A 21331-nucleotide genomic window follows, 5' to 3' on the forward strand; every position below is an offset into this window, starting at 1 on the left:
CATCTCAACTGACAAAATTTCCTTTTTTTGTGTTTTAATTATTCTCATGGGTCATCACATCTTCATATACATCAGCATTGATGTTACCTCATGACTGGTAAACACCAGCAATTTATTTTCTTCAAACCAGAATCTACAATTAGTAATGAAATTTCCTGAGTCTGTCCCAGTTGCACTGGTGTGATGAAAGACTAAAGAGCTCTGCCACTCAGCATTTGCATTGCTTATTCTAGGCAAAACCTTATTTAAAAAGCTAGCAAAAATGTTTTGACACAGACAAGATTCCAAAGTATAAGGAGCCTGTTTATTTACAAGAATGATCTGTACAACTTATGAAATATCCTACTGAATTTCAGACTGCCTTAGATTTATGAGGTTTTGTTATTCAAACACAAAAAAAACCCATGAGGTAACTGCAGCTAATTTGCTGTTTGGAGTGCTTGGAGAAAGTGGCAATTCATTTTGTGGCTCTCATTTAAACACCAAGAGAAGATATTGTGGTCTGTGAACTAGAACAGAAGCATTATTGTTATGTGACATAGTGTGGAAATTCATATCGATGCAAATGAGGGGGGAAAACTGTTAAATAAAATAAACTGCTACTTCAGTACCTGTGGGTGTTTTCCTTTGACCCATCTTCAGGAAAGGATGCACCTTTAAATTCCATACTGATTTTTGAGGCAGCTAAGTAAATGCTTTCTACCTTTCAAAGGCAACCTGCTGTTTGCTGTCCCTAATTTTTCAAATTTAAAATAACAAGATCAGGAAGAATAGGAAACTTATGTACATGACAATAGAAAGCAATATTTACAATGTGTTACTGATGAAAATATGTTTGAAGACCTTCTTTGTATTCATTTGTTTGAACAAATAATTAATTCATGCTGAAGCCTCTTCAAATGCCTGGATATGACATGGTCTACTCTTGATCACAAAGAAAACAATATGAATGCTGGTCCTCTCTTCAGTGCTGGCTTCCTCACTGACCTGTACTGTGTGCTTGTCATTCTTTGTAACTATGAATTCAAACATTGGAAATGGGAAAGAGACACTTGGCATTCTTTGTTGGAAATCAGATTTAAAACCATGGAAAACTGAAAGTCTGAATGTGATTACAGATTTAACTACAAGCATCAGGGGTGAAAAAATGTAATAATCCTTTAAGGTATCAGCAGTATAAGGTCAGAACAGTGTAAGAGTCACAAAAATTTACATATAACTTGAGGAAACAAAACAAAATAGCATTAATTGGCCTCAGAATAATACAGTAAATGTTCCAGGGGTCATGTATGTTTGCTCTTTGACTTGGCACACTGATGTTTATTATAGTTCAGTATTTTGTTGTGGTAAATATCCATTCACAAGTCAAGCCCTGATTCAGCAGTATGTCGACGTTTAATCACATATTAAACTGCAAAATATTTACTTAATTATTTTATTGGGTTGCAGCATAGACATAATCACTGCTAGATCTATTATTAAATTATAAATATTTAAATTAGTGAATCTAATATTTGCTGTATATACATTTGGGTCATAACTTCAAAACCAATGAGTATTTCAGCTGAAAAATTTAACAGAAAAGGACAAAATACAAAGGGTAAACAATGTCTCTGTTTGTTACCATTGGATTTGCATCAATAGCTATGATGCTGTCATCAGCTCCCATGCAGTTTATATGTGTGGCATTTCCTGCATCACACTGTAGATCCCAGCCCGTCTTGCCATACCCTGAGCATGGTTTATTGCACCTGTGACATTGTTGGAGCCTTTTGCTAAAAAAGAGAAATACCAGACTGGACACCAGAAGATTACAACTAATTGTCTACTGGTTGGCTTGGTCAATTTCTCTTTGTTTTAGTGCCTCAGGGCAAAATTCATCCTTCAGGCACTGCTTTGAGAAAAGAATGAGGAAAAGTCACAAAGGCAGGAGCAGTCCCTTGAGGATGCTCCACAACTCTGGAACTGCACCAACAGCAAGACTTCTGGTGACTCAACCCATTGGAACAGGTGGGTTTGGAGTAACAGTAGAGGGTACAGGGTATAAAGGAAAACAGGAATATATAGTGTATGTTCCCATACATGTGTTTATAGGTTTTACTCCAAACTTCTTTACTAAAGTAAAAAACAAGGGCCAAGAAGTTCCAATTAACTTATTTATAATTTTTAGACTAATGATAGTTATATTGAATATCATAACTTATGCAAATGAGCTGGTAATTTGGCCCTACTCTGAAGAGTTACAGCAACACAGGGAATGCAAAACAGAAAATAAAACCTGCACATCATTCTTGGGATCTGAGAAAAAAATGCTTTGTTCCCTGCTGCTTTGCCCCACACCACAAGCACAAAAAGAGGGGGAAAAAAAAAAAAAGGTGAAAAGATCAAATAATTCAATGGTCAAACTTTGCCTTATCAAGTGATGCAAAACAGTCTTTACCAAAAACAACTAGAGCACAAAAATTAATCTAAATGATTCAAAGTAGTGCAGTAATCTTTCACAGTATAAAGACTTTACTGTTTACATTTCTTACACTAACAGCTAGTAATAACATTTTGTTCTTTGAGTTTACACGGGACATTTTAGATTTACTATGGGGAAGGATACTACAACAGACAGGTGGGTTTTTTCCAAAGGGAGGTGATTAGGTAAACCAGAGGAGCACATCAAATGCAAACGCACAACCTAAAAATCCCGATTTTTTCATGCTTTCTGATAGTTCATGTGTTTTTTCCAAACATGTAATTAGCTCATATATTTCCATATACACTTTTATATTTAATATACTATCCTAGATATTTTATTTAATAAACCCTAAAAGTAGTAGTGTAAATAGAAAAAATCAGTAATTCCTTCATCTTCCCACATTTTTTACCTGATTAGACAACATTATAGCTTTCACAGAAGCAAATACTATAGTTAAGTCTATCAATTTCATTACAACTTCACTGTTCTCACCTGCTCATCCTCCTTCTCCAGAAATATCCTTCTGTACCTCGATTCAACCAAAATAGCATTTGGAATGTATCATTGTAATTTGTGGCTTATTGTGAATGCTGTTTCTAGAAAGTCCACCAAAAACTTGTTCATCCCTGTGAATTGGGTGTACAGGACCAAAGAAAACAAAGAGGGGCCCACATGCAGCCTTGGGGACGCTCTGCCTTGGGAAGGCTGCTGTGGTTCCTGCTCCTCATCACCCACAGTGTCCTTGCTGCAGAACTCACCCCTGCATGGGAGGCAGCTCAGCTACCAGAGCACGCAGCAGGTGCTGCCAAGCAGGCCCTATTTGCAGCACAGAGAGCTGGGAGGTGACTAGAATCCCTGAAATGATGCCATGCTGCTGCCCACTGCTGAGGCACCTCCTCATATGCTCATCTGGCTGCTTACCTCGCCCAACGCCCAGCCCATTCAGTTTGCTGAGCTGGCAGAAAACCAATACAGAAATAAATGATTTTTTAAAAAGTTCATTTCTGCTGGCATATTGAGCTAGATCCTGGCTTCAGAGAAAGAGAAGAACTGCACACCCAGGGATGAGGGGGACACGAGGCAGAGCAGAATGCCCTCTTCTTATGCTAGCAGATGGATGAGGTCAGTGCTTTCTTCAGAGCTCACCCCGAGGTAACCAACAGTTAATTTCAACAGTAAACAGTTTTCTTAGATGTTTAAAAGTTAAACCAAGCCCTTTAGAGAGGACAGGTCCAGAACTGAGGGATCAATAATCTCAGTGGGAAGCTACGAACAGCAGGTAGGCAGAAGCAGACCAGGGCAGGGACCCCCCTTGCCTATCTGAGCTGATTGGCAATAGCACATCTTCTTTTCAGAGAGAGTTAAGAGAGCTTAAACTTAGGACATCAAAATGTAACAGGAAGGGTAAACAGTTAGTTTGTGAGAATTGGAGACTAGAGTCAGGAGAATTTTCAGCTGAAACTTTTTACTCAGTGACATGAAAAGCAGCAACTGGATCTGATGGCATCAAACACCCCTAGGACGAACCCATGCTGGAGTCCTCACACTGTCAGCTATACTTTGATGGGTACAAAGGTCATTTCTCAATTACTGATATAACCAATAACAATGGTTTTTCAAAACTTTTGAACTAAAAATCGAGTTTCCAGTGAGTTACCTTCACCCAGTACTAAGGCTGTCATTTCTCCTTAAAACACATCTAAATTTTTTCAGTCCCCCCAGGACAGTGAAACTACTCTGCATGAATGATTCCTTCATATGAAAATTTCTCTTATGGTTTGTAGGCATAAATGGAGTTCAGAAGTCGTGTCTGACAAAGAGGATGTCCCTCGTGAGACTGCCAAAGCAATTCACATGCAGTTTATGAAACGTGGGTGATTTTATAAAACTGCTGTGCCACTGAAAGCCTCCATGTATGTGAAGTGGGCTATTTGTGGTAGTGCTTCTGTCATTTAGCTCTAAGTTCTGAGATAGTGAGCAAACTGTTGCATGGAGAAGACCCCAATAGGTGAGAAACACTGGACAGGATAAGGACAAGGCATGACTTGTTAAAGCAGTTTCTTGCTTTTTAATTTAGAGAGAACTTTTGTGGCAGAGAAATTTCCCTGGATGGCTTCCAGATTTTGGTTGGTGACCATCTAAATAAAAACAACCAAGGCAGTGCTGGAAGCAGAGATCAGAACTACATGCATTTGCTCCCAGAGGAGAACCCTGAACAGACAGAAAGATCTCCTTATCTTCTCCTGGAGAGTAGCTGAATTTCAAAGGAAACACAGTGCAGAGTTTTTCTTCTCTAAAATCATCCATAAACGTTACAAGATTTATTATGACTCATGTTTATACCTCCAAGGGCTTAAAATGAGACTTCTTCAGCTGCCAGGGACAGAAGCAACTTCAAACTAAGCTGAGGCTTAGATATACCCTCTGACTTCAGCTCCCAGAGACAGTCACCTGACTTAAGATCCTTTTGGATCTGAACCCAAGAGTCTTAACTGCATTTCCCTGGCTGCACTTACCTAACATCTTTCCTAAGTCAGCTGCTCCAAAACTGGCCTTGTTCTTGTACCACACACGAAGATCATTCTTCTTTAGGCAGTTTGTTCTTTAATTTAATGTTAGATGTTGTAGTATATGGACTCATTTGCAGATAAATTCACAACATCTTATGAAATTATGGCAATGGAATAACATTCTGCTCTTTGTACTTTGGCCTCAAGAAGTGTTATTTTTCACTAAGTATAATCACAATTAAATAAATATACTTGCTCTCTCATTCTGTCATTATAGATTATCATTATGGCCTTGCACTAATGTGCTATTTTCCACATGTCCAGGGATTTACAGGACTCATGCTTTGAAACAGGCCATTACATACACAACAAAAGCACTACTCTTAGTCTAATCACTGTTGCTTTGCCTCTTTTTTCCCGAGGCTGCTTTATTTTCTGGAACCATAAAATGTACTTACAAAAATCCAATGTACCTGGTGCCTATTTCTTTAAAAAATCCTGTGTAAATGGCAGCAGACAGCAATAACACATGGTTAAAATTAGCCACCATAGAATTCTAGAATATTCTGTGCTAGAAGTGACCCAACAGAGTCACTTTTTTTTTTTTTTTTATTAGATAGTTGTCTAGAAGAGGAAATGAGGAACAAATCTTTAAAGCATCTTTAACAATTCTTTGTTTCAGATCCAGTCTGATCCAAAGCACTACTGGCAGCTGCACTATTAACGTGTGTTATCCACAGAGAACTGAGCAGAGAGACCTCTGCTTTTCTTTCTTTCTTTCTTTCTTTCTTTCTTTCTTTCTTTCTTTCTTTCTTTCTTTCTTTCTTTCTTTCTTTCTTTCTTTTCTCTCAAAAATTCACTGAAACTATTAGAGACGTTCCAATCCCATGCTCCAGATGAGAGAGCACAGTGGAACACATGATGGCTCACTGCTACTGATGTGTTTTTGTTCTGTCCAACAAATACTGATAGTCTGGCCTAAGTACTCACTTGAAGGCACTGGGAAATGCTCCAAAATTCCCCAGTTCAGATGTGCCCAAAGAAGGTCTCTTGGCTATATTTACTTTTAGCATCCTTTGCAGTCCCTACTGAAACACACCTCACACCGATTTCAAACGGAAATTTTATGAATCCACACTGACACTTTCAACAGGGACACTTTCAGTACTGACACTTTGAACACTTTGACCTTCTGCTTTTGTAAGTGTAGCATCTTTAGCCCTTCCATTCCTGCATATTGGCTGGAAATAAGTACTTTGGTTACTTCTTTTTGATAGTGGCTTCTGCATAAACTCAACAGAATAGATAAGTTACTCATGCAAGTCATGTGGAAAGGCTGCTGAGATAAAACACTGAGAGGAAATAAATGGGGTGGGCAAGAGGCTATTGTACTACAGCATTTGCAAATGCCATCAAGGAGTTCGGAGGATATACCTGGTCTAGGCAAGTAATGGGAATAAACTGTGCTGCAAAGTAAAAAAAAAAGCTGATATACAAGATAGAGGGAGAGAAGCCACTGGGGAGGCATTCACAGGGCAAGTTTCTGACCCTCCCTCCAAGGTAGCTCAGGTGCCACCACCCTGATGGCACTTTGGAGGAGAACAGCAGCAGCCAATCTGTCTCTTCTCCTGGTGCAGCATGGGCAATCCCTGACTTTGACAGCAAGCAACAACTGGTCAAGATGTGCCAGGAGGCATTCTACTGTCAGAGCCAGTCAGAGTGCCTCAGAGCTGGGTGAAAAAGCAACAGGGATCTGCCCACAGAGAACTGTAAAACAGGCAGTGGCTGCAGGAGGATGAGCAGATGGAGCAACAAAGCAAGATCTGAGGAAAGACGTGGTGTCTGTGGACAGGGCAAGGAAGCAATAGCTAATTCTGGAGCCTATCAGGAGACCACAGTCCCAAAAGAGTACTGGATTTGCTGTATGAGCACAGCCCCAAGTCCTGATACTGTGTTTTGTCTTTCCTTAGTCTGATGTCTTACAAGTGAAAGAGAAAAGATGCTACAGGGATATAGCATATGCTGCCCTCTAAAAACCACTACCAAGAGCTGAGACAGATGGAGGTGTCTCCCTGCCTCTAATGCTTAAACCAGCAGCTTTTGTACAAAGTAGCTTCAAAGTTGCTTAAGCTCCAGAGTAGCTTGTTTATGACTGCTGCAACCTTAATGAGTGCTGAACTTGTGGTGGAAATGTCCAGTTGCCCATCTTTGTGGAGATGGACACAGATATAACCATAATTTGCTCTAACACTAATGGCAGAAATAGTGGGATGTACAGCTCTTCCAAAAGGTTGCTATTGTTGAGCCTTGCAGTGCTGAGCATTAAACAGAAGGTCTTGAGATTTAGCTAGAATTACCTACAGGGACTACTGATATCTCTGCTAAAGCAAAGTAAATGCAGGAAGAGAAAAGATCTGCTGGAGAACAGAAGAGAGAGAATACTCAGAAGCTCATTAATACTCAACTGGCTATCATTCAGGATAGGAAAAAATCTTCAGAATGTTCAGTTTTGACCAAATAAAAGGTTGAAATATTCATTATGTGAGACACAGGTATGCCAAATTATTTTCACAAAATATTACTGTCATGTTTTCTTATATTTACCACAATATGACTTATATTGGCCTGTACTGGCATACTTCTAGATATGGGTATAGAGAGGGCTTATGCATTACTAGGACAGAGTGCCTTAAGTTTCTTTGCTGGGTGGGTCTACTATGCTGCAGTAAATTCAAAACATATTAGGAACTGCTCATAACTCCTGTTTCTAAAAAAAGTTTGGGCAAGGGACAGGAAAGGGGTGGGGGGGAAGCCTTAGGGTGATGAAGCAAGAGGTCTGACTCAAAACCTAGATTCAGTTTGTTTCCAAGGTAGATTAAAGGAAGTAGAGCACTTGGGTGTTTCAAAGGTAGTATTAATCATTCTCTAAAATTCTTCAGAGGTCTATCTTTGAAAGAAACCCGCATTGATAATAAGAAGAGAAAACTAGTTTTGGAAACAATCACTGGTTTGGGATTAGGGGAATTTGATAAGAAAGATATCTGTGTGAGTCAAAGGAGTTAAGGCACAGTAGCCAGCAATGAAGAAGATGAAGTCTTCCATTGGATTTAAACTGTTCATCTCAGGTTTTGTGCCTTTAACCAAGCTGCACCTGGTACTGCTTATAAGGAATGTAAGATAAATCAGACATGACATTTACCATGCGTTCATGCAACTTCCTATAACTTTTGTTTAGATTACTTGCTGTAATGACTTTGTATAGACACATCCTCCTAGACAAGCGACACTCATGATTTGTAATGAGCCACAGAAAAAGGTTACAGAGTTTAGAACTGACAGCTGCCTCACAGTCATATTTAAAGTGTTTGCAGACTGCCCTTTTGTGCTCCTCCACTAATACTCAAGTGGGACACAGGTGATTAGCAGCTTGGAGAAGTAGTGAGGAGCACAAGCAAGATAAAAATAGGCTACTTGTCCAGTAGCCTTCTGTCTGGTTTCCAAACTTGAAACCTAGACACTGCCTGTCTATGGCCTCAAACCAAGAAACTCAGAAACCCTCGGTCTGGTACCTTCAAAGCAAGGGGTGCCATGAGCAAGACAGCCAGTTCTGGTGGCAGCAAAAGTCTCTTTTTCCACAAGGACCAGAGGTGTGAGAGACATGGCTGGCAACAAGGTGGATATCTGGTGTACAGTTGAATCCCAAACCACCATTGGAAGGAGCCCATAGGGAGAGGATTGTGTGAGTTGCCCTAGCAAGCAGATCATGGCTTGGTCTCCTAGATCCCTTGATCTAGGAGAATTCTTTGCCTACGTTAAAGCACAAAAATGCTCGAGCGACTTAACAGTTCAAGAATGTCAGCTCATAACTGCAAAGATTATATTTACACATAAACACCTGCATTCATACAAAAAGCTCATGTTTTTTTGTAAGAGTGCCACAGATTTTTCTGTTGCTTGAATTATTGCCAATATGAGTTAGCCTCCTATATGAACCTTTGTTTCCATTCCAGAGGCTGCAGGGACATAATAAACGTGGAGCTTAACACTTCTTAGTGTGGAGGTGTTAAGTTTGAATTTAAATAAATATGGAAAATAGATATCTCTAGTCATCTTTATTTGGTATTCCTCATTGTCTATGTAAAAATTTTCAGTCATCCAATAAGATAACAGAAAATATGGTATATCACTGTAAACTCTTTTTATTTTATTTTATTTTCCCTAATTTCTTCTTGAGGATCCAGATCACTAAATCAGGATAAATAAATTTCCTTTACAAAAGAGTGTTCTTATCTAAACTTGAAAAGAAATTTAAAGCGAATGTAATTGAAAGGCTCAAAACCCAAGTAAAATCCAAACAGCAAAAGTATTTTAATAGCAAAAAACCAACATAATTTTTAAACAATTCTATGATTTTTTGAGGCTGACTCATGATTCTTTAATGTTTAAAGTTGGCAATACTGATACCCTGTGATTTAGATGACTAATCACAGACTGAAAAGCTAATAATCAAAGTAAGCAGTTTGTGAAGTACCCACAGACTAGAAAATATGTTTCTCAACTACTCAGCAAAGGCTTATGTATAAATTGACAACAAAGAGAATCAGTTTATATAACTGTTTCAAAAAGAGAGAAAAGAGCTAATCAGTTAATCAGTTATTTTATTTGTATCACATAATGCTACCAGCTGCAGTACTGAGTGTGAAGAGGGAAGAGCATGAAATGGAGAGAATAACAGGGTAGCTCTTCAGCACTGCATTCACAGGGAACAGGGGAGTGTGGATGGAATTCAGCAAGCAAAATTCAAGAGTAAACACTGTCTGAAGTAAGACTGCAATTACACTGCACACCAGATGAGAACATACCTGGGGGAAGGAGGGAGGCAAGCCCAAAAGGAAGTCAGGAGAGAAGCAATCTTTTGGCAACAAAGAGTTAAATCTGGTAACAAAATGCAGCCCATGATAGACAGCTATGGGGAAGACAGAAGAGAATGAAAGTAGAAGATAAAACATCATTTGCAGACAGGTGGAGGTAACAGGGGTGACACCTGGTTTCTTGGTGGGTTTTCTGATTAGATCCATTTTTTGTGTGCAGTAGTTCTCAGATGGGCTCTTTCCAATCTTTTCTCTTATCTGATCGTAAGCAGACAGCAGAAATAGGTATATGTAGCACGTGCTTGGCACCAGTTATATTTCCTAACAAGAAGATGGATTTTTTTTCTGAAACTCTGCTCATAGCAAAGTGCTGTTGGCAGAAGCTAAAGCATCCAGACATATTGAAGCTGCTCAATCAGCCTAGTTCCCTTAAAGGAAGAATGAAAAGGAAGGATGATTTCTAATTTTCAGAAGTCAAAGACAAACTTAAGAAATACAGATAATATGATGGAACCTAATGTATTGGCTTGCAAAGGCAGAAAACAAAACCATTTTGAAAAGAAACACTGCATGGTTCTCTGAATTAGTATTTTTGTTGCTACTTCATTGCAAAATATAAAGAATGTGCAGCACTGGCCCACAAAATTGTATCCTCTTTATATAAAATTTATATTCTCTTTATCTAAAATCCAATAGGGCTGTTAGTAGTTTCATAAAATTTGCCCACAAAGGCATATTTAATTACAAGTCTGCCATATGGGAGTTTTGCTTTCTTTTGAAGAACCTTTTTTAGGCAGTGTATTACATTGCTGGGATCTCTAACCTGATCCTGCATGGAAGCTCATATGTTCCTGGGAAAAAGAAAAGATGGCACACACTGTTTGAAAATCAAGGTTCAATAAAAGCAAGCAAACCCAAGAAATTGGAGTGGAGAAAAATGATTCATCTGTATTAGGGCTTCCTATAGTAGCTGTCACTGATCAGCCATCATTGCGACATCTAAAGTGCTGCAAAATTGGAGTGGATCCCAAAATTCAAAGGAAGATTGCAGACTAAACTGGAAAGACAGAGGGACGTATTTCACAGCTGTCATCTAGATAGGAAAGATATTCCATTCCTTACTCCAGATGGAGAGCAGCTCACATTTGGATGCAGGGAGTGAGGGGGTGACTGAAATGTGGGGATCCATTCATGAGCTGCATGTACAATGCAGCTCTTTTGAACACGATGCAGTAATGTACCAGGAAAGGCAGGGGGGCATCAGCATAATTAACCCCCTCATGCAGGAAATGTAGGGGTCACTGAAGGCAGCACTGTTGCATGCATGCCTCACATTCAGAATGTGCCTGCTTTGCTTTTACATTTATTTTTAATAAAAGCTTTAACATTAGCTATGGCACTCTGCACGAGACCCTTGTTTGGTGACAACTTTCTGCCTCTGTTGACATAATTTCTTAATTAACTGTAAGTATGAGATTTACTCAATGATACAAATATTTCTACAGGAAGGCATTCAAGCACACAAAGGAAAAGTATTTACATAAATATATTGGGGAAGGTGACAGAAATGTCCATGACAAAAAGTCCTAAAAACACTTCATTATTAAAAAAAAAAAAAAAAAAAAAAAGAGGAGATTGTCCCACTCTGCTCTGTACTTTGAAACTTGGGTGCAGTTTTGGGGGCCACAATATTAGATACTAAGCTTAAGGAGAGGCACAAGGATGGTGAAGCGTCCTGAGCGGAACCTTCCTCCTTCCTATGAGGAGCTGCTGAGGTCACTTAGTCTGTTCAGCTGGAAGAGACCAAGGGGAGACCTCACTGCAGTTAAAAGCTCCTTGTGAGAAGCAGACCCTGATCTCTTCCCTGTGGCCACTGGTGACAGGACCCAGGGAAACAGCATGAAGCTGAGTCAGGGGAGGTTGGGAGGTTTAGGCTGAATATCAGGAAGGTGTTTCACATCCAGAGGGGGTTTAGGCACTGGAACAGGCTGGCTCCCCAGGGAAGTGGTCACAGCACCAAGACTGAAAGAGTTCAAAAAAAATTTGGACAAGACTGAGGAACAGCACATGGTGTAATTCTTGGAGTGTCTGGTGCAGGGCTTGGATTCAGATTCAAATATCTTGATGGATCCAACTCAGCATATTCCATGATTCTTGATTCTATGAAATGTACATGAAATGGACAAAAGTTGCTAAAAAGGTTCATAAAGAGCAACTCACCATGCAATATACTGACAATAAACTGACAAAAGAACCCTGTGTATTTTTGAGGTGTGTTTTTAATATCCAGAGTATTTCAATGCATTTATTTAGCTGAAAAAAATCATATTACTGCAAAACATATAAAAAAATTAAAGTGAAATACATTTTGATTATTCTGCCTGCATATATAGACTTTGTAGAGCACATCCTGTTCATTCTATGTGTTCTCACTATTCATACCATTTGATATGTGTTTACAAGACACGACATTATTCCACCCAGCTCACCTCTACCTAGATGCTTGTAAACTCACATACTGATCTAATAATAGACATTAAATATGACAGTTTGGGGATCTGCCTTAGGGAACTCAAACATTTCTATTTTATTTCATGAACACTTTGCAAGCTTATACACTTGTTTATGGTTTTTATTGCAACCTTGAATTGTTTGTCTTGCTTCAAGGAAAGGAGATACTGATATATGAGGGGAAGTTTGCATGTGTTTCTTTCTTCTATTTTCCCTAAGAATAAAGTCTGATTCATGTATTAAAGGCTTTGCCAGAAGCCTGCCTGTCCCTGACTGAAACTGTCACAGCCTCTGCAGAATGAAATGGCAGCATGGGGGAAATGCAAAGGGATTGTGCACAAACTGTTATGAGACAGAGTCTTGACACAGCTCTGGAGGGAAAAGGAACAGCACCCCTGAGCTCAGCCCTCCAGAGAGACCTCAGCCTTGGCCTCTAGATCCACAGGAGTCTTTGAGTGCTGCTAAAGGTCAGGCCACAGTAACCAAGGGTTTGGACATAAATCAGGGAGTTCTGGAAATCAAGATCTGCTCATCTCTAGAGGGAGGGTTATGAGAAGAGATCAGGACAGCAGGATGCCTCCACTAGAGTAACTGCAGTAGAACAGCAATGTGTGATGCAGCAAGCTCTGGAGTCATCTTGCAGAGAGGAGGTTCCCAGAAGTGCACTGAAATCCTACCAGAAACGCCTTTATCTCAGGGAACTGTTCTGCTCTTCATTAGCTCATTACAGCTGCGTATCTCTACCTGAACAATTTATTTCTTCCGTGAAAAAGTGTAAAATGTGGATGCATAATGACAACGAAATCTAAAAATTGGCAGTGCTTTATGCATGAACATGAATTCTTGCATTCCAGCCTGCATGACACCCAACAAAAAGCTGCCTCAAATCCACCAGCACTCATCTGCCTCATTTCACTCCCTATGCTCACATCCCTGCTTGCTCTGCAGGCTCTCAGATGACCACTGAAGTCTCCGTAAGTAGAATCCTTTGCTGAAGGCCTGTTAGCTTCCAACAGATCTGTGATTTTTGGTAGAGAAAGGGAAAAGAGGCAGCTGTCTCACAGTACTGCTTGGGTACATTTGATCTCTGAGAACTGCCAGGATATAGCCCACAACTCCCCCACTGATGATGATGCTGTTAGATCCCTGATGCACAATTAACAGACTGTTTAGAAACGAATGACTGTGGCCCCAAGGAAAAGCTGAAAGCAGACAACCAGCATGGCTGCAGTGCAGTAGCTCTGGGCCCAGGGCTGGGATGGTGAGCTCCTCACACAGCAGCAGTGAGCCTGGGGACCAGAGAGGGCCGTGGGCAGGAGCCCGTCGGTTGGACAGGGACCCCCAATGCCACAGGGAGCTGGGAGCACCAAAAAGCCAAACCAGCACAGCCATGAAGGTGCTGTACATACAGCGGATGGGATTCACATGACTCATATTCATGTTCTCCATAGGCAACAGAGAGAAGCAGGCACCCTGAGAGAGACATCCAGATGGGTTTCTATGGCAGACAGATGAGCCATCTCTGAAAGCCTGTTCTCTCTTTGACTGCAAAGGCTGAATATGCAGGATCCACAGTAGTGTACTCTGTGGCTCAAAAAATTGAAAATTATTGCACCACAGTGAGTTTGACTCTATTTTCCAAATATACACCTTATCTAAAACTTGTATATATTCTGAATTTTGAAAACAAATTGTTTATTTCTCCTGGTTTAAATACTTCAGTTACTCACCAATCAGTTTTGCATTTTGCTTCTTTTATATTGTATGATAATAGGCATGAAAGATTTTTATTATAATATTTATAAGCATATTTACACACATTTATCTAGCCTACACATAAACATGTGAATGTGGATTTTTAAAAAATGTTGTTCTCAGCCTTCACTGTCAGGTATCATTGCTGTTTTTAAAAGTATTCATATGAATATTTACATTTGAAAGTGTGCTACTAGAAATTTATGGTATGCTTTCACATGCTGCTTCTCAAATGCATATAATGGTATACATCTTGTTTTAGTCAGTAGACTTGAGCATAGTCTGCTCCATATTTTGCTGGTTTCTTCTGAAACCTTTGAAAGAGAAATCAGTTACCAGTGATTTCAAGAGGCTTTGGACTGGGCTTCCTATTATCTTATTAAGACAAGTGGCCCAGTTTACTTCTATTTTAAAATTCTCCCTAAGTTGGAAGGTACAGTAATAGCACTGTCACTCTGAGAAATGACATACACCTCAGCTGAAAAGACATGTTTGGAGAGATAAAACACACATTTGGAAAGAAAACCCTGTAATTGCTGCAAAAGTCACAGGTACCGAGAGGTTGGAAGCAAGGAGCAGCAAATGTGGTGCCTGACCTCAGGCTTATTATCTCTTTCATCCTGCTGTATCATCCACTTCTACCTAGACTGATGTTCATACTTCAAGCTCTACATAGAGAGCTGAGGCTAAATTCCCAAGTCCCTCACCAAAACTGATGTTAATTTAACTTAATTTTTAGCCATAGGTTCTTGCTGTGTTGTTGCTTGCAAGGTAGGAAAGCATGCTCCTGTCAGATCCTTTTACTCTGCTCTAGATTTGTGTTCAGCGCTCTGGGGACCTCCCCATCTTCCCTTCCCCAGGAACAGACATCCCTGCTGGCATGCCCTCCACAGAGCTCTGTGCCTCAGCTGCTGTGGGTTGCCCCCCAGGACCCCCCCCAGCACCTCCATGTCTGCTGGGACTGCCACCAGCACCCTGCAGCACTCAGACTGCCACCCTGACAGCAGGGACAAAGCCTCATCTCAGCTTCTGCCTCATATTCCTTGCTTGTATGCCTTCAATCTTCATTCTCAATTCATTCTATTGCTTGAATTAACAAAGCAAAATAATGAACAGAAACTATTTAGAGAAGAATCTACATGATTTTGTAGAATCTATGTGCCTTCTGCATGCTTTACCAGCCATGTTTTCATTTAGACAGCTGCCAAAGTACTGAGCAGCTTTCAGTCAATAACCAGTCTCTGCAGATCCCCCCCAGGAAAAGACATAGTCAAACCTGAAAATGAGACAGTTGTTTATTCCTCCTAACACGGTTGTAGGTTTTAATCAAAATACCCTGTGATACCAAGCCAAATACTTCAGAGAAATGAAATTGCTTCTGTATCCACACAGTTGTTTCCATCAACCAATCTATAGTCCTGTCAAAGAAACATAACGGATTTATTTGACAAGTCTTCCTTGCTGTCAAACCATATTGACTGGCATTATTTATGTTCGTTAATCTATCCTGTCTGTTGAGTCTTCCAGGGTAACAGTTCCAGTATTACAGTGGAATCCAGATTCATGTAAGAGGGGGCTGTGTATGTGTTCCAGGTCCCATTTTCTACCCTTGACATTCGAACTACATTATAGCACTTTTTGAAGTTTCTGAAGTCTTCTTAGCTCTCTGGGATTCACACTAGTGGTTCATAAGCAGCCTCAGCTATTTCCTCCATAGCTTTTGTAGGGGGGATTACTCAGAACTGACAACCTGGTAAAGCTTGGAAGATTTCCATCACCCAAGGCAGGGTCACAGCTTTCACAGAGAACTGTCTTCCTTTTGCCAAGACAAAAAGCAGTGCTCAGCCACCTCACCAAAAGGGAGAGAAGGGCTGGAGAAACAGCGAGTGCTCTGAAGAATCAAGGTTACTGTGCCCATTGTTGCTACTCCTGTGCATTCTCCTCAACAGGGAATGCACACCTTTATTACCATTTTGCCATTTTCTTCTGAATACAATCATAGTTAGCGTAATTATTATGCAAAGAGATCCAAGAAATTGCTGCAGAACATGCACACTTCCAGATGGGCTTCTCAAGGTGAAATGCTGATGGCAATACAATTGCTACTACACCTCCTAAATAGCCATCAATTCAATGGGAGAAAATGAGACAACCTAACTTGAGCTCTGGTGGGAGAAAATAAGGAGAAAGAACTCAGATTGTATCATAAGGGCAGGGAGGAAATCAAAGGATAATGATTGTCTTTTGTGTTTTAAATGCAGTGTTTTGTCTGTCAGATTCATTCATCTGATACAAAGAAGAGCAATATCATACACTTCCAAGATAAAATCAATTATGTATTATCTTAGAGTTGTACAATCTCATTCTCCACAGAGGCCTTAATGTGACTTACACATAGCATAATTCTTATTCCAGATCTCTGAACAAAGCTAAATTTTACTGACAGTTCACTGTACAAATTCCAATTTATGGTTTTTTTTGCATTCTCGGAGAGTATAAAATTGTAAAGACCATCTCTGCTTGAAGTAGAATATGAATTTTGAAATACAAGTAAAATAAAGGAGCAAATCAGACTAGTTGGATTTAATTCATTACCTCAGAGCACTTCTGTTTAGGATAACCTCCTATATTTTATGTCAGTTTTTTAAACAAGTGAAATAAGCCTTGTTCCTCAAAAACTCCCAAACTGTGGCCAAGTTAGCCACATTTTAATTAGTTTCTTAATTTATCTCCATTATGAAATAAAATAAGGAAATAACTCTTGTTTCTGTATTCCACTAAAGTGTTCCTGTAAACTTAAAGACTATTTTGTTAACAGGGCATTCCAAATTTCAAGCAATCTATTTTTGTAAAAGCTAAAAATAATATATCACATTTCAGGTTATCTTCATTTGCCAAGTTTTAACAGAACTCACAAAAGCACAGCAGAATCTGCTGGAAAATTTGCAGAGTTTACAATACTTAGCTCATTTTCAAAGGGAAAAGTTTATTTTAATTTCCAAAAAGATTCTTTCAGAAACTCCTTGTTTTGGTTTGGTTTTGTTTTTTTTTTTTTTAATGCTTGAGGCATTTCAAGCAGTTGAATTTGAGCTTTTTCTTGACTATCCGAGCTGTCATCACGTTCTGTCTTAAGAGTGTTCTCACTAACAAGACAGTAGCCAGGCTATAAAACATTTCATTCATTCCCTCTGAACAGATCAATTCCCATTAAGTCATTCTCATAACATCTCTTAGAGGAAATGGAAATGGAAGGACATCTGCAAGCCAGTGGGACAGTGAGCCTCCATGCAGCAGAAGGCAATGTGTGCAGCACTAATAGCTAAGTTCCTAACTGGATAAAACTTTGCTTTGAGAGTATGGACAATGAAAGGTGTAGTTAGTACATTTCATTCAGTGTGTCCAGGGTTTTACTTTTAAAAGGAGCTGTTATCAGAAAAAAAATGGAACAACAGCCATAATCACTTAGTTTACTTAGTCTACGGGCAGAACAGCTGAGTGATGTATACCCAGATGAAAATGTGAAATCTTAGGCAGGAATGAGAGAGAGGTCAAATCACCTTTATGAACTGTGCTTTCTTAAAAATAAACCTGAATTCCTAAACAACTACTATTTTCCAGAAGATCCTCAGTGATGGTATTTAATGGGGAAAATACGTACATAGTAAAGTCTAGCATGTAAGCAATGACCAGAAGAGCACTAATCATAACAGTATAGAATGATGGTAATCCCAAGTCTATTTGATGTGGGAGTATCTGATGACAAGAGACATGTTCCCAGCAACCCCTGCAAGATGCAAAATAGATGATTAATGCAAAAGAATCTGGCAGAGCCTGAAATTCATAAAAACCACACAGCTTCTTATAAAGTCTAGACTGAAATGTCATTGTCCAAGTGAAGAGCCACGTGATTATTGTGTACAGCTTTGACCATGGACATTAGAAAGGCACTACCAAAGGCCAGGATGCTCAAGCCCAGCTGCTTGCTGCCAGCCCTGTGGATAACAAGGGGTGCCTTCTCTTCTCTCTTCCCTGCTTTGGCTTCCAGATTCCTTGTCAGAGCCCCACCATGCTTGTGCCATGCTTGCTGCCTCTCTGCTCTAGTGTCCCTCAGTGAACACGGATCAGGCATATACTTAGAATCATTTCTCTAATAAGTAACTGTATTTTGCATAACTGTGATATTATATAGTCACATATTATAGGGTGCTGTATGTTTCACTGACAGATAAGGAGGCAAAATGGGACACATTTATGGGCCCAGATGCTGCTAGACTCAACAGTCCTCTCTTTCTCCTATGATTAGCTACTGTAATCAGAAAAACTCCACTAGAGAACTAGGAATGCATCTTCTCATGAAAACAGTTGCATAAAATGAGAATCCTGAGATTGTTGTAGTGAACAAAGGCATGGCCTTGGCTATGGAAATAATTGAGTGAGCAATGTGACCTGAAGCACAGTTCCCTTAGGCACTCACTTTCAATCTCCTGGACTTCCCCAGCTGGAATTTTCTTCCATACGTGGCTGCCTATGCTCTTTCTCACAAAATACACTGGAACATTTCAGAAACTGACAGGAGGTAAGGAAATGGGTTTTAAGTTGTTTCCACAGCTGACTAGAGTCAAGTAACCAGCATCTGTCACTGAGGTGAATGCTCATTAAATTCTTGATTGCTCTTACTACAGCTCTTCTATCTTCAATGGGAAATTGTTGGGGTTTTTCCCTTGGGTTATCTTTTGATTTTTTTTTTTTTTTTTTTTTTTTTTTTTTTTTTTTTTTTACTGGAGAAGGAAAAATACACAGACTGGGACAGTTAAAAATTAGTTCTTCTTGTAGTGCATATGTAATTATTTCAGTGAGTATGGAGCACCAAACATTCAGAACACAGACAATCCCTTCCTCAGAGAAATACCCCCAAAAACCAGATATAACTTTTTTTTTTATCTTGCCCCATTAAGATTTAATTGTTTTTACAAAAGGAGAAACTCCAAAGGACTTCACCAAAAAGAATGAACTAAGACACTCAGACCAGTTTCTGGTAAACTAGAAGACAGAAGACTGAGCCCCTTTCGACAGGAAAGGGAACTGAATACCTCTACATTTAGCTGGGAATGCTGTTGTTATTTATTTGCTAGAAATTTGGGCTGCTCTCCAGCATGCTTGCTTTGTGCATAGTACTAGTGGGAAAGCAGTTTCACAGAATGAGCCCCACAGATAAATAATTGTCTATCTTGTAAATTCTAGGATTTAGGCAGGAGATCACAGCTGCTGCAAAATAACTTCCTACTTCTATCACATCTCCTTGAGGCACAGAGCGATTTGAGCTTTAATAGAAAGGAGCTGTCTTTGAAGAGCACAGCTGGAGCATGTTTTGTGGGTTTGCTGCTCACAATCCAAACAGGAGAAGGAAGAGGGTAGTGCAGAAATCAAACCCAACAACCCCAGGAATCAAAATGACATAGCAGTTTTTCTCCTTTCCCTTGAGAGACATCTCTTAGCACAAGGCTGTGTCCCTTCAGCAAATGAATGAAGGAACCAGGGCCTGTTGAGACTCGCTCAGTGAGTTGGGGTTTTTGTATCATTGTTGGAGGGTTTTTTAAATGCCCATGAGAGTTTTTGCTAAGTCAGGGCTCAGAATAAGTACAGTCCTTGCTGGATTTCATCTAGGCTTTGATGAAATAGCCTGGCCTTAGCATCTGCTGTGCCTTGCTCTGCACACAAGCTAGCTAGCATTTCTAGTGTGGTATAGCACAGTACTCTATAAAGGAAGACAAAGTGGAACCAATTGCAAACTCCATTTTACAAATTTTTCAGCATATATAGCAAACATAACTCAGAAGAAAGCAGGCTATGTGGTATATTTATTAATACTCTAGGTTAAATCTACCATGGAAAATCCCACTCAGAACTAATTTCCCTATTTGAAGCTTAAGAAAATAGCACATAATCCACATGATATCATACATTCACTGACTGGATAATAGGTGGGGGGAAGACAGCTTGCATAGAAATAGGTAAGAAGTAGTGGTGAATTCTGCAACAGGTACCTTAGCAAGAGGATACATAGATTTATACATATATATACACATTTACAAAGTCTAGTAGCAGCAGCTATTTGGAACAACTAAATTACCCTAAATCCTAAAAACTTCAGACTACCTAGGTGGAATTTAATGAGGCAAAGCTAGACTCTAGGGACACAGTTTAGTGATGGACTTGGCAGTGTTAGGTTAATGGCTGAACTCAATGATCTTAAAGGTCTTTGAACAATTATGTGATTCTATCTCTGCAAACATGCTGTCTAATTCTGTTAAGTAAGCAACCAGGAACCACAACACTTGAGTTAGACTATATTATTTGAGTATAGGATACAGCCTGACCATTTATGACAAAATCAGTAAGTCACATTTCTATTAAAACTTGATGGACATATATATATATATATATATATATATATATATATATATATATATGTATGTATGTATGTATGTATGTATGTATGTATGTATTTTTTTAAAGCTATGCTTATTTTAAGTGTTTAAAAAGAAACAGACATTTGAAATCTCTGGTCTTTCAGGCATTTTGTATTTGGTATCTGTTTAAGATCCTGTCTTTCATTTACAAAAAAGTGTATATCACAGTGGTTTGGCATACTATACAGGAGTTGTTACTTCTAAAAAAAGTATAAGATTATAACAAAACAGTTTATCAAAATTTGGAGCATGACACAGATTTCAAAGCAGGCCATTATCCAAGTGATGTATTGCTTTATAAAGCATCAGTCAGAATCAACAAAGAATCAGTTAAACTCCAATATCACTGGAGTTGCTCATTTCAATCTATTTCAACTGCATTAAAACAGTACCAGTATCAGTGGGCTCTAGTTACAGCCTGTGAGGAGCTTTGTTTCACAAAATGTTGCCGCAGTCAAAATGTGTGGCTCTTCAAGGCAGTTTACAGCCCATGCAGCCATCAGACAGCACTTCACAAAATCCCCAGTAAATATAGAGTAATAATAGTAAGAGAAGATTTGAGGCTCATAAGGAGAAAGACTGGCTGTAAAGAACCATCAAAGACAGATGCATTCCTGTTTTTGCAATGCAAAGTTCTGATTTGGCCACCATAAAGAGAAAATACACTGACTGCAACAGGTAAGTAACAGCAAGGCAAGTCTGAAGCAGCATTACCTCTCTGTTCTTTTGTGCCATCCATCCATAACT

The sequence above is a fragment of the Haemorhous mexicanus genome, chromosome 3, assembly GCF_027477595.1.
Source record: "Haemorhous mexicanus isolate bHaeMex1 chromosome 3, bHaeMex1.pri, whole genome shotgun sequence".
Taxonomy (NCBI): Eukaryota; Metazoa; Chordata; class Aves; order Passeriformes; family Fringillidae; genus Haemorhous; species Haemorhous mexicanus.